The sequence below is a fragment of the Schistocerca cancellata genome, chromosome 4 (assembly GCF_023864275.1).
Source record: "Schistocerca cancellata isolate TAMUIC-IGC-003103 chromosome 4, iqSchCanc2.1, whole genome shotgun sequence".
Classification (NCBI taxonomy): domain Eukaryota; kingdom Metazoa; phylum Arthropoda; class Insecta; order Orthoptera; family Acrididae; genus Schistocerca; species Schistocerca cancellata.
Window position 1 is genome coordinate 919,244,460 of NC_064629.1, and position 13,198 is coordinate 919,257,657.

Sequence of the window (13,198 nt, forward strand, 5' to 3'; positions counted from 1 at the left end):
ACCTGGGCTCAATTTGCTTACATAACAATGCGCTCACTTTCTACTCATAGGAATGCCTATTACCACATTGGTTTAAGTTGATTCTAGTTTGTGTAGGAACTATACTGCAAGATTGTTTATGTGAAAAATGTCAAGTTGCGGCGGGCAACTGTGCCGGCCGCGGTGGTCTAGCGGTTCTGGCGCTGCAGTCCGGAACCGCGGGAATGCTACGGTCGCAGGTTCGAATCCTGCCTCGGGCATGGGTGTGTGTGATGTCCTTAGGTTAGTTAGATTTAAGTAGTTCTAAGTTCTAGGGGACTTATGACCTAGGATGTTGAGTCCCATAGTGCTCAGAGCCATTTGAACCATTTGAACCGGCGGGCAACTGTAACTGGCTCGGTAACTTGACAATCATTTCAAAGGTAGAAGGAAGGCAAGTTTGCAACACCTCCAATAGGAGCATGTGTAGTAAAGTATTGTGTTGACAAACTAACCTTCGGGATGAGGACAGCTTTGCTTAGTTATCTTGTACACTGCATGACATCACAGTTGATATAGACGTAGTACACGTGCAATGTTACTGAATTGTTGTTGCAAGTGGGAAATGAAAGCTGAGAACTTTCCCCACTGTCTCCCCCCCGCACTGGCCTAAATGATCTGCTGGTTGCAGTTGGCGGCTGGGACATTGCTTGCAAACTTATCGGCTGGGCGGGGCAGTCATGTGCGACGACTGCACGGCTAGCTGGCCACCAGCTTTTCACTTATGTAACGCCGAGCCGCTGCTTCCCATGTAAGGAACCATTGGCCCTATATAATTTATGCAAACTGCCTGCTCGACTTTCATATATGGGTAGCAGCCTTGTCATTTACTTAGCAGTTTTAAAACAAAAAGTAGTACAGCCGTCGTATCCGAGTGCCCTTTCGGTGGTAACGTTATGTCATCCTGCCGCCAGTTGTACGAGACAAGTGACATGTCACGAATGAAGGCAAGTATGAATGCGGAAGTTCACAATAATTCTGTTAGCTTACTTTTTTAAAGGCTGCTCTTCCATGGCGAAGTAATGAGGTAACTAAAAGGGTGGGAGGAAGGGGGTGGGGATATAGTTAAACAAATTGGGGAACTCTAGGCGCGCAGTCCGGAACCGCGGGGCTGCTACGGTCGCAGGTTCGAATCCTGCCTCGGGCATGGATGTGTGTGATGTCCTTAGGTTAGTTAGGTTTAAGTAGTTCTAAGTTCTAGGGGACTGATGACCACAGCAGTTAAGTCCCATAGTGCTCAGAGCCATTTGAACCAAATTGGGGAACGTAAGCAGCGTTACAGATTGTCGGCTTGGTTCAAATGGCTCTGAGCACTATGGGACGCAACTGCTGTGGTCATAAGTCCCCTAGAACTTAGAACTACTTAAACCTAACTAACCTAAGGACAGCACACAACACCCAGCCATCACGAGGCAGAGAAAATCCCTGACCCCGCCGGGAATCGAACCCGGGAACCCGGGCGTGGGAAGCGAGAACGCTACCGCACGACCACGAGATGCGGGCACAGATTGTCGGCAGCGACAGGAGAAGGCTGCAGTGTAGTTTTAAAATGAATATTTAGGGATTACAGACACAGAATCTTCTCGCTCTAAAAATTGATAAATAGAAAGCATTGATTTAATGTGCTAGCATTTCCTCGCAAACCTGTTACGCTAGGCGATAGTGTAAAACACACAAACACAGGTAGAACCGTTAGCCTCCGTATTCAACGCAAGGCCTATTCTTATCACACCCCAAACATATTAAATAGTCACGTGGAAGATTTTAGGCTAGTGTTTAACTTTCCATTGACAGTGGTCGTGTATTCGTATTCAGAAGAAGTAGAGTCTAAATTCCAACCTGGGCATCCTTATGGCGATTTTGTTCGGTTTGAGGAGAATCCCGGTGTTTCCTTCCAAAACGTCGAGGTCGTATTCCTATAACTGAGATTGTCCTCCGTGTTGCGCCGACCAAGTGTTGTAGAAGTTAAAAGAAGGCTTAATACCATAAGGATTTAATTCATGAATACGGACAAAATCTGTGGCTATTTGACACCAGAAGTAAGGACTACTGCAACGACGAAAAACCTGTCACAGCACTAAATGAAATATGCAGTCCTTTAAAAGAGTGTGGACCACAAACAACAATAAAAGAAATTAGAAAGTAAAGAGAAAGTCTGGGCAGAGTGTCAAATGTACAAGAAAATTAGCATTTGTGAATATGCATAGTCGATTACTTGCAGCAGAACTTAATGATTTATTTACATTTTATGAAATTTGATACAGTCCTTTTCTGAAGCACGCTATTTTCGGAGATATGTCAATATTCCCCTTTACTTTCATCTTTTCATCCGTTTTCAACACATAACGACCGTTTTCTTATTTTCGTATAGCTCGTACTATGGCTTATACAGAATGTAACGAAACTATACAACCAAACTCGGAGGGACAGCAGAAATGTGTATTGAGGATAGCAATTGATATGTGGAAAGGTCATCCAATGACGCTACAGAGTGAACTGCAGGCTCAACTCCCTGACACGGTGACCTTCCACGCCTGTCACAACACGGCAGGGGCGTCGGCGTTACAACCCTCGTTTACTGCACAAGGTTTGGTGAACCCTTTTGTTCTGTAAGTTGGACGTCCTGCAGCGTCTTTGGATGAGGTTTCGGAACATGTGTTCCCATCCTCAATTTTTTTTCTCTTGACACCCTCAATGATCCACGGAAGTTTGTCGGTATCGTTTTGTTACGTCTTGTATAGCAGAGAAATGAAAAGCAGAAGAGATTTAGTATTCCCCTGGAGATTAAAAAGTTTGTATAACCACTGGTAGAACATCATATTTCATAAACACAGGCTACTGTCTAGCATAAAATCAAAGAGGCCTTTTTATATTTTAGTGTTTTCATGACAAAATTAAACAGGAGCACTTGTCGCAAGAGCCACCTTCATCCACAACGGGATGGGAGTAAGCGGTTTTGCAGTGCTTCGAAGGAACTACAGGTAAACAGCACCTGTTTTATATCTCCTTCTTTCTTCTGCCAGCCGCAGAAACAGTTAGCCTTTGGGAGTTTCCGATACGAATGGGAAGGAGTTGAACCATGGTTGGTGCGCATTCGTACCGGGGTAGTTATCTGTTTCCTGCTTGCCTAAACTTTTCGAAATTAAGAGGAGCTTCTAATTACTACCGGTGACAGCGTAACATTGATCCTTAAGGCAGACTGAATGCCGCCAATCCTTTGTCCATTCTTCTTCGGCCAGTTTCCTTATTCAGATCTTAAAATATGAGGACGTTACACTGCCGTTCATTACGAGCCCAGAAACTCTGGCCACCTTCACCAATTTTTCGACCTTTTCGTTGGAAACCAATCCTACACGATCTGGGTCTCAAAGAAAAGGGATTCATACACCTCCTCGTTTATTCTGAAATGATTTTAGTCTAATTTCCAGTATTTGGATGTTCATTTTACTGTCCCATTTAGCGTTTTAGATAGACTGCAATACGCTTTATTGAACTTTTCTAGTTTGATTCAGCGCGCCGTGTACGGAAAGTGTTAATAGGCACTTAGCGATCTCGGCTACAGAGGCGGACAACCCAGCTATAAGAAAAATAACTCGATAGTGAGACACATATCTCTTTAATTGACTACTGGGCAAAGAAGGACACAGAGACAGCAAACTGTAACACTAGGTAGATGATGTACGTAAAACAATACATTAGGCTAGTTACAGCGTTAAGAAGGTTATGTTCATATCCCCTGAGCATTATAGACAGCATTGTCGAAGCTGCTGCGGACTTTTAATATTTTCCTGCAGCTTCCGTCATGCCACTGTGAGCAATTTCTGGATCACCTAATCTGTATTCACGTTCAGTACACAGCGGAAAGCTGTTTTTCCAAATGGTTCAAATGGCTCTGAGCACTATGCGACTTAACTTCTGAGGTCATCAGTCGCCTAGAACTTAGAACTAATTAAATCTAACTAACCTAAGGAGATCACACACATCCATGCCCGAGGCTGGATTCGAACCTGCGACCGTAGCGGTCGCTCGGCTCCAGACTGTAGCGCCTAGAACCGCACGGCCACTCCGGCCGGCCTGTTTTTCCATCTATGAGGCATTTTTACATGTGTTTACTGTTACTGTAGTACATTTGCAATCACCACCGTACAATTTACACTATCGTGTAACTAGAAGATTAGATAGCACTTTCGTTTCAGATCAAATTAATATATTTGTTCTACTTATTCACCCGCCTTTTCTTCATAGGACAACTTGTTCTACTTATTCTCCCGCCGCTTCTACATAGGACAACTTCATAATTATACATGAAAAGCACAATATAGTGAATGATTTACAGAATTTATTTTGTTAACTTTTCGACTTACAAGGCAATCAATAGACTTTAACTGACTATCGTCGTCAAAGAGAGCAAAATATTTGTGAACAACTCTGAAAAAGACGTTACAAATCGAGAGTGAAGTACAAACACTTAGTAAAATTCATCTTCGACAGTGTAATGGTAATGTAATAAAAAATGTTAAAGTTCAACATTAAAGAAATATAAAGGGAATAAACCGAAAAAGATTGACACTAAATTCGGAAAATTTGTGTTAATGTTTAATGTCCTTCCCTTTGATTGCCATCACACTGTCAAGGACGACCTGTCACGAGTCTGGAAGAGTACTCTGAACAAAGACTTTGCAGACAACTACTATAAGACGTGCCAAACATTAATTTAGAAATGGTAACATAACTACTCATAATAATATTACAAAAGATTTACTTAATATCTACTAATGATTCCTGTGTACCTATAGGTACATTTAGTTCTTGGGGTATGAGTCGTCTTATAAGCATACTTACACACTGAAAAGCCAAAGAAACTGGTACACCTGCCTAATAACATGTACAACCCACGCGAGCACGCAGAAGTGCCGCAACATGACGCGGCATATACCAGACTAATGTCTGAAGTTGTGCTGGAGGGAATTGACACCACGAATCCTGCAGGGCTGCCCATAAATCCGTAAGAGTACGAGGGGGTACAGGTCTCTTCTGAACAGCACGTCGCAAGGTATCCCAGATATGCTCAACAATGTTCATATATGGAGACTTTGGTGGCCAGCGGAAGTGTTTAAACTCAGAAGAGTGTTCCTGGAGCCACTTTGTAGCAATTGTAGATGTGTGAGTTGTCGCATTGTCCTGCTGGAATTGACCAAGTCCTTCGGAATGCACAATGGACATGAATGGATGCAGGTGACCAATCAGGATGCTTACGTACGTGTCACCTGTCAGAGTCGTATCTAGACGTATCAGGGGTCCCATATCACTCCAACTACACAGGCCCCACACCATTACCCCTCCACCAGCTTGAACATTCCTCTGCTGACAGGCAGGGCCCATGGATAGACGAGGTTGTCTCCATACCCGTACACGTCCATCCGCTCGATACAATTTGAAACGAGACTCCTCTGACCAGGCAACATGTTTCCAGTCATCAACACTCCAATGTCAGTGTTGACGGACCCAGCCGAGGCATAACGCTTTGTGTCGTGCAGTCATCAAGGGTACACGAGTGGGCCTTCGGCTCCGAAAGCCCATATCGATGATGTTTTGTTGAATGGTTCGCACGCTGACACTTGTTGATGGTCCAGCACTGAAATTTGTAGCAATTTGCCGAAGGTTTGCACTTCTGTAACGTTGAACGATTCTCTTTAGTCGTTGGTCCCGTTCTTGCAGGATCTTTTCCCAGCCGCAGCTATGTCGGAGATTTGATGCTTTACCGGATTCCTGATATTCACTGCCGACGGTAGCGCTGTATTCTGCCTGTTTACATATCTCTGTATTTAAATACGTATGCCTATACCAGTTTCTTTTGCACTCCAGTGTATACTGACTTATATAAAAAAAGCGCTTTAAATATCCCAACCACCTGATCCCCGATTCCCTCCCCAGTGGATAAATTTCTGTGGAGGCCCATTTTCGTGAACAGTATTGGTGTGTGTGTGTGTGTGTGTGTGTGTGTGTGTGTGATGATAACAATACTTTTTTTGACCATTGATATTGTGTGTCCTACTTAATTTCTGTTACCTCCACTGCGACAAACACGCTGCCTTAGAAGAACGTTAAGTGGACGAAAACCACTCATTCGTCGAATCCGGCGGCGCCTAAGGACGGACATATTAAATATAATGTGCCGGAGGTCGAGCTAAAGGCTGGTGGTCACCAGCGCCGCTCAAGGTTGAGAAAAAAAGGGCTAATAACGGGCGGCGGGTACGGGAGCACCAGGTTAGCCTTCGCAAGGCGAGCTGGCTGGCTGTTGCAGTACCGCCACGCCTAGGCGCCGGTGATGCACTGTGCGCGCTGGCTGTGGCCGCTACACCAGTGTGACCGCAGTGTCGCGCCCGACCAGAATAGCTGGTACCTAGTGGTAAACCAAGCTGGATTAAAACCGAACAAAATCATTTTAACATAGCCAGAATAGCAGCAATTGTGGTACGCAAGTTGCATAACGGGAGGAGGGTGGGAGGATAAAGGGTTGGCGACAGGTGACAGGAATGACATCTAGCCACATTATAACTTTAACAACGCCAAAAGCGATAATAACCATGCTGGCCCCGTTTCGATACGGAATAAACGCGAAAGAAAAATAAAGAAGAGGATGCAGATGAGAACGTCGTTTCTCGCGGAGGCGATCTCGGATAAATGCTTCACGGATTTTTTGTCGCGTAAGTTTTTTTATGTAATATCGAGCTTTCGATGACTTTTGCTGTCGTCACCATCAAGAGTTGTCTGCAGGCATTACGGTATTTTATTTAGTTGGCGGAACTGTGCCATGATGACATTACTTGTGAAACGTCCCCTTCGAAAAATTATAAATGACTGTGCTTAAACTGACACACAATATTTTTAGCGCAACGCAATCTGACTTTCAATAATCTCTACAAAAGAATGGCCCTGACTAAGATTAACCTATACCTTTCACAAATCACTTACCTCACAAAAATCTTCGTTACTCGAACTACTGCAATACAGCGAGCGCCACTACTGCCAGCTAAATAAAAGATTCAAACTACTGAAGGCACTAACTACTGATAGGCATAGTTAGCAAATGAAAGATTTTGATAGAGAACAAACAAAGTATTTACCTTAATAGTGTTCAAAAGTCATAATATATATAGCAGTTCATGACACCCAGTCTTACAAATTTACTGTCTCTGATGGACACACGTCCAGATCATCCGCTCTCAGAACTCCGCCATTTCTCTCCCCACATCCACCACTGCTGGCGGCTCACCTCCAACTGAGCAACGCTACGCGCTGTTAACAGCCAACTGACCAACACTACAATAGCATATACTCCAACAATGCAAACCAACCACAGCCTTCACACAGCACAGTCAGTGATTTTCATATAGAGCGCTACTTGGCGTTACCAACATAAAAACCTAAACAGCCTACTTACACTTGGCCACTGAACTTACAAATGCTAACAGAGATGTCGATGTCTGTGATGGAGTAACATTGGTAGAGATGCTGATTTCGTTAGATGGTGGATAACTCAGTTCATTTCTCTGTAGTGGTTCAGCATCAAGTGCCCGCTTCCATTGCACAACTAAGGGTATATCCACTGTCCCGGTTAAAGTTGTAGTTGAACATCCTGCTCTCAGCGGCTTCTTGATGACAGAATCGCAGTGGGTAGACGCATGGGGAAGGATTTTTATTTTTATTTTTTTATCAGACATACTCGTATGTTGATTCATGAGGCTGTTGTAGCGTTTATGCCACGATGTGCGTCATAATTTGATGTCCGTACAGGATTGCATTCACTGCTATAGCTATGAGTGTTGGAAGAGAGGCAGTTTATCCACTCTGCTGTGACAGATAGTCAAGACATCCGTACTATAAGCGTTGAAACTTGCTATCTGTAAGAGACTTTGTACTTACGATATAACGGACAGTAGGTAGCCCGCATCTCGTGGTCGTACGGTAGCGTTCTCGCTTCTCACGCCCGGGTTCCCGGGTTCGATTCCCGGCGGGGTCAGGGATTTTCTCTGCCTCGTGATGGCTGGGTGTTGTGTGCTGTCCTTAGGTTAGTTAGGTTTAAGTAGTTCTAAGTTCTAGGGGACTGATGACCATAGATGTTAAGTCCCATAGCGCTCAGAGCCATTTGAACCATTTTTAGCCACAGTAGGTACTCCCGTACAAAATGGACGGCAATATGCGTAACTCCGAGTAATAATAATTAATAAGAAAGTTATTATAAAACAGAACTGACTGAACTAGAATCCTTATTCATACTAACCCCCCCGTCCGAACAGGCCTTGGAAGGCTCAGCAGTACCGACCGGCCGCCGTGTCATCCTCAGACCAAAGGCGTCACTGGTTGCAGATATGAAGGGGCATGTGGTCAGCACATCGCTCTCCCGGCCGTATGTCAGTTCACGTGACCGGAGCCGCTGCTTCTCAGTTAAGTAGCTCCTGAGTTTGCTCACAAGGGCTGAGCGCACCGTGCTTGCTAACAGCGCTCGGCAGACCGGATGGTCACCACACGAGTGCTAGCCCAGCCAGACAGCGCTTAACTCCGGTGATCTGGCGGGAACTGGTGTTACCACTGCGGCAAGGCTGTTGGCGTTAGTCATGCTGAGGAATATTAATTGCAACATTATTTGTTAAAAAGTAACTTTCGCAAGATAACAAATGAACCAGTGTAACATAGCAAATATCGACGGAGAGGATCGATCTATGATGGTTACGTGCCTTGTACTGGGAAGCAAAAAACTGTTAGGTATGCTCATTAAGCAGTCTAGCTCGGTGTTCGGTGATGTGATCACCTAACCCGAAAGTAGCTGAAAGTGATATAATTGTTAAAAGCGCCTCGGGCAACGTTTGATTTGATATTAAATGACCAGACATTGTGATCGTTACATTGACTTACTGACTTTTTCTGGCTCTCACGGTTCTCGTTTGGCATCGTTCTGAAATCGTGCTGACTGACCAATGTAACTGCTACCGCACTCACAGCGAATTCTATAAATTCCAGGAACCCTGAGACCAAGACTGTCTTTTACTTCATTTAGTCTCATTTTGCTTTCTTGTGTAAACTTAATACTGCGTCTGTCCAGGACTTCAAATGGCTCTGAGCACTATGGGACTTAACATCTATGGTCATCAGTCCCCTAGAACTTAGGACTACTTAAACCTAACTAACCTAAGGACAGCACACAACACCCAGCCATCACGAGGCAGAGAAAATCCCTAACCCCGCCGGGAATCGAACCCGGGAACCCGGGCGTGGGAAGCAAGAACGCTACCGCACGACCACGAGATGCGGGCGTCTGTCCAGGACTGTCAATTTAATTTGTTGTAGCGGTGAAGAAAGGTGGGAGTGCTTGATCATCTTTTAACGAGTAAGTATCACCTTGTTTTCGTAAGTTACAGATGGCTAACTTAATATCTCATTTACAGTTAGCTCAATTCCACCAGCTGCTTACACTACCATCTGACGATGACAGCAGAGGAGGTCATTAAATGCTTGATACTGCATACAAATCTTACGCGGCAAAACCCGCGAAGCATTTATCCAGAAGAGGTATGACTCTACCACCCATCAACGTGAGTTATTTGCGAAAATCTGCATTCTGTACAGTCGAGGTTTGAAAGTTTGCGAATTTAAAGACTACAGAAGCATAATAGCACCGTGCAACAGACTATGGTGACCGGCAGATTCACAACAGTCACAAATGAGGTACTTTTCGGCAAAAAGCTAAACATTAGCTTGAAACAATAAATGTTAACGTATGCAGTGCTTCAGAGTCATGGTCTGCAAAACAGAAGCTGTTGTGTTATATGTCCTTCCTTCATTCGGCATCCAAGTGCAAAAGTGGAGTTTCAGTAAAGTGACTAAAATACAATGGAATGGAGCAGCTCGTGGCAAAGATCTGGATAAAGTGTTGACTGCATTTTTGATACTGGATCATCGGAAACTATGCAATATGTCCACATGTCGGCCTTATGAAGTGTGCATACTGTTCCATCACGCTTTTTTTGATCTCTTCGTTGAAAATCTACATATGCACTTGGATGACGAATGAAAGGAGAATATACAATACGGCAACTTCTATTTTGGAGACTACGACGCTGTAAGTACTGCGTGCGTTAACATGTATTGTTTCAAGCTAATGTTTAACTATTTGCCAAATAATACACAATTTACGTCTCTTGTGAATCTGCTGACCGCAATTGTCAGGTATCCGGTATGGTTTCTACAGCTTATGTAGCCTTGATATTCGTTAACTTTCATGTATTTATTGTACTCAAATGCAGAGTTTTATAGATAAATGACCTCGATTGGCTGTATAAATGTCAAATCTCCGCATTTTAAAAGCATTTTTATTCAGCTTTAGCAGTTCGAGCTGGAGGGAAATGTGGTTAGGGTCAGGGGCCATCCATGTAAAACAGAATAAAAATATTTGAATAAGCAAGGTCGTGTACTCTCCGGAGTGCTTTTATTCGGACTTCTATCCTTGGCTGACCCATACCCTGCAAATCACTGTGAGGGGGGGGGGGGGGCAGATTCTGTCTCCTTACAGATAGTGCGCAGGAAGAATAACTGCTTATACGCCTGTGTGCGAGCTGTTGTAATTTGATCTGCGCCTTCTCTAAGAGATAGCTATATAGGGGGCTAAAGAACATCCGTATTGTATATCCTGAAAGAGGGTTCTTAAAGTTTTCTAAGAGTTTTTTCACGAAAACTGCGTCACCTTTTCTCGACAGTCGGCCAGTTAAAAAAATCTGGGACAATTCGCACCGCGCTTCTGTGCATACCTCAAGGTTCCCGGTTAGTTTGATCTGACCTGATACGGGGCTCATACTCTTCAACGGTACACGAGTATGGGTTGTACAAATGTTTCGTCTGTAAGTTTCTTTTGTAGAGAAACAGTTATGGATAGTAGTCTGCTATTTCGTTTACCTGCAACTGAACTTACGTGGTCGTTCCACTTCGTATCTCAGCAAATGGATAAATTCAAATATATGTATGACGTAACTTACTCCAGACGTGACTCATTAATCCTGTAATGAAAGGATGCCGAGTGTGCATTTGGCAAATTGTAAAACTTTGAATTTTCTGCGTTAATAGCTGGTTGCCGGTCTTTGCACCAGGCATTGTACTGCAATCTTGACGCCATAGAATTTCCTCACAGAACTCTCATCGTCTCCGAGACGTTTGAGATTACAACTAATACTATCCAAATGGGTTCAAATGGCTCTGAGCACTATGGGACTTAACATCTATGGTCATCAGTCCCCTAGAACTTAGAACTACTTAAACCTAACTAACCTAAGGACAGCACACAACACCCAGCCATCACGAGGCAGAGAAAATCCCTGACCCCACCGGGAATCGAACCCGGGAACCCGGGCGTGGGAAGCGAGAACGCTACCGCACGACCACGAGATGCGGGCTAATACTATCCACTAATTCATTAATACGTAGCATGAGCAGTAATGGTCCTATTACACTCCCCTGACTCTACATCTAGGAGAACATAGTGTGTCCCGCATGTCAGGAAACGTTCTCAATAAGATCAGAAGTTCGCGGACTTGTGAGTAGCGTTGCTGACTCGATCACAGGGTCGGTTTCGACTCCCAGCCCGGAAGGCGATTTTCTCCGCTTAGGACTGGGTGTATGTGTTGTCATCATCACCTCATCATCATCGACGCGCAAGTCGCCGAAGTGGACCAAGTAAAGAAAGGCCTGTACCAGGCGGCCGAACATTCACAGATGGGGTCTTCTGGGCGATAATACCATACAATCACTTTTTGCCTTATAAGGCTACCGCATCGGTTCTTATCCGAAAGTGTTTCAAAAATTTAGAAACACCGAATCAAACTGATTTCTTCTATCCGTAGCAATGAGGAAATTGTGTGAGAAGAGTAATGTTTTCGGAATCCATGCTAATTTCCGCGGAGAACGTTATTCTGATCCAAGCAGATAATAATGTTGGAACTCAAAATATGATCTAAGGTTCTACAATAAATAGATGTGTGTGATGTAGGACGACATTTGTATCATTCTTTTTTGTTCATTTGTGTTAGCCGTGCTCCTTCTTAATAACTGAACGTACCTGTAAGTTCCTATTCGTCATCCTTGGCTACTTTAACAACCTCTCTAAATCACCCAATACTTGAATACAGAGTAGAATGAAGCGTGTGTCAATCTCGGAAAAAGCAGCTGAGGATCCACGTAGTATAGCGAGGTCATAGATGTTCTTTAATAGAGTCGAATGACCTCGAAGGTTTCTTTCCTCGTCCGGAGACGAACCGTCTACTTCCGGGTCAGCAGCCACCGAGATCTGGCAACCACGGGCTCGCAACCAGAAATACCTCCAGCTAGCATTCTACAAGGCGAGGGGCTACGTTCGTGGAAAGTGTGTATGCCTGGCCGCTGCAGCAAGGACCGGAGCAGTTGTAAAGCAGTGTCGGCGGCCTCCCACCGGCCAGTGGCGGAGAGCAATTGTCCGCAAGGAAAGCGCCAGCTTCCAAGTGGATCAGTAGGCCGGTTTCTCTCGGCTCGCATTCTGCGTATAGAATTGTGAGCCACGCGACGCGAAAGTATAAGGCCGGTCCAGCGACGCAAGGCCGCGGCCCCGCCTCGTTATAAAGCTTCTCTCTCATACACTCTCGCTGACAAAAACGTGCAGCAGAGGCGGAAGTGAAATAAAGTTTTGCGTGATGATCGGTTATGAGCTGTCATTTCGGTGATTACAACATCGATTTAACAACGAAATTCGCAGTGCGAGAACACTGCTGTTCCTTGTAATTTCGTTGCAGCCTCTAGTGTCTCACGCATGCAGTGACGTCGTTGGGAAGGAGATGGTAGAGTCGTTGTATGCCCTCCTAAGATACGCTGACTCACAACAGTAATAACTGGCTCTCGATATCCTGGATACGACAGTCAGACACAGTTGGCGTACGAGCTGGTCCCACACCAGTTCTATTGGTGATGTGATAATCTTGCTGCGCAAGGGAGTACCTCAGTATCGCGTAGGCTGTTCATTGAGAACCTTGCCGTGTGAGGACGAGTGTTATCTTGTCGAAACATGATACCAAGATACTGTCTCGAGAGAAATAAAACATGAGATCTCAGAATATCTGTAAAACGCAGCTGCGCCGTTAGATTACCGTAGTGACGAAGTCAT

The 13,198-nt window shown here is 44.6% G+C and overlaps 1 protein-coding gene across 3 annotated transcripts in view; it reads left to right on the forward strand.

Moving 5' to 3' along the window:
- Positions 1–13,198, forward strand: part of LOC126185090 (uncharacterized) — a 427,180-nt gene that overhangs the window by 250,720 nt on the left and 163,262 nt on the right. The window lies entirely within an intron of this gene.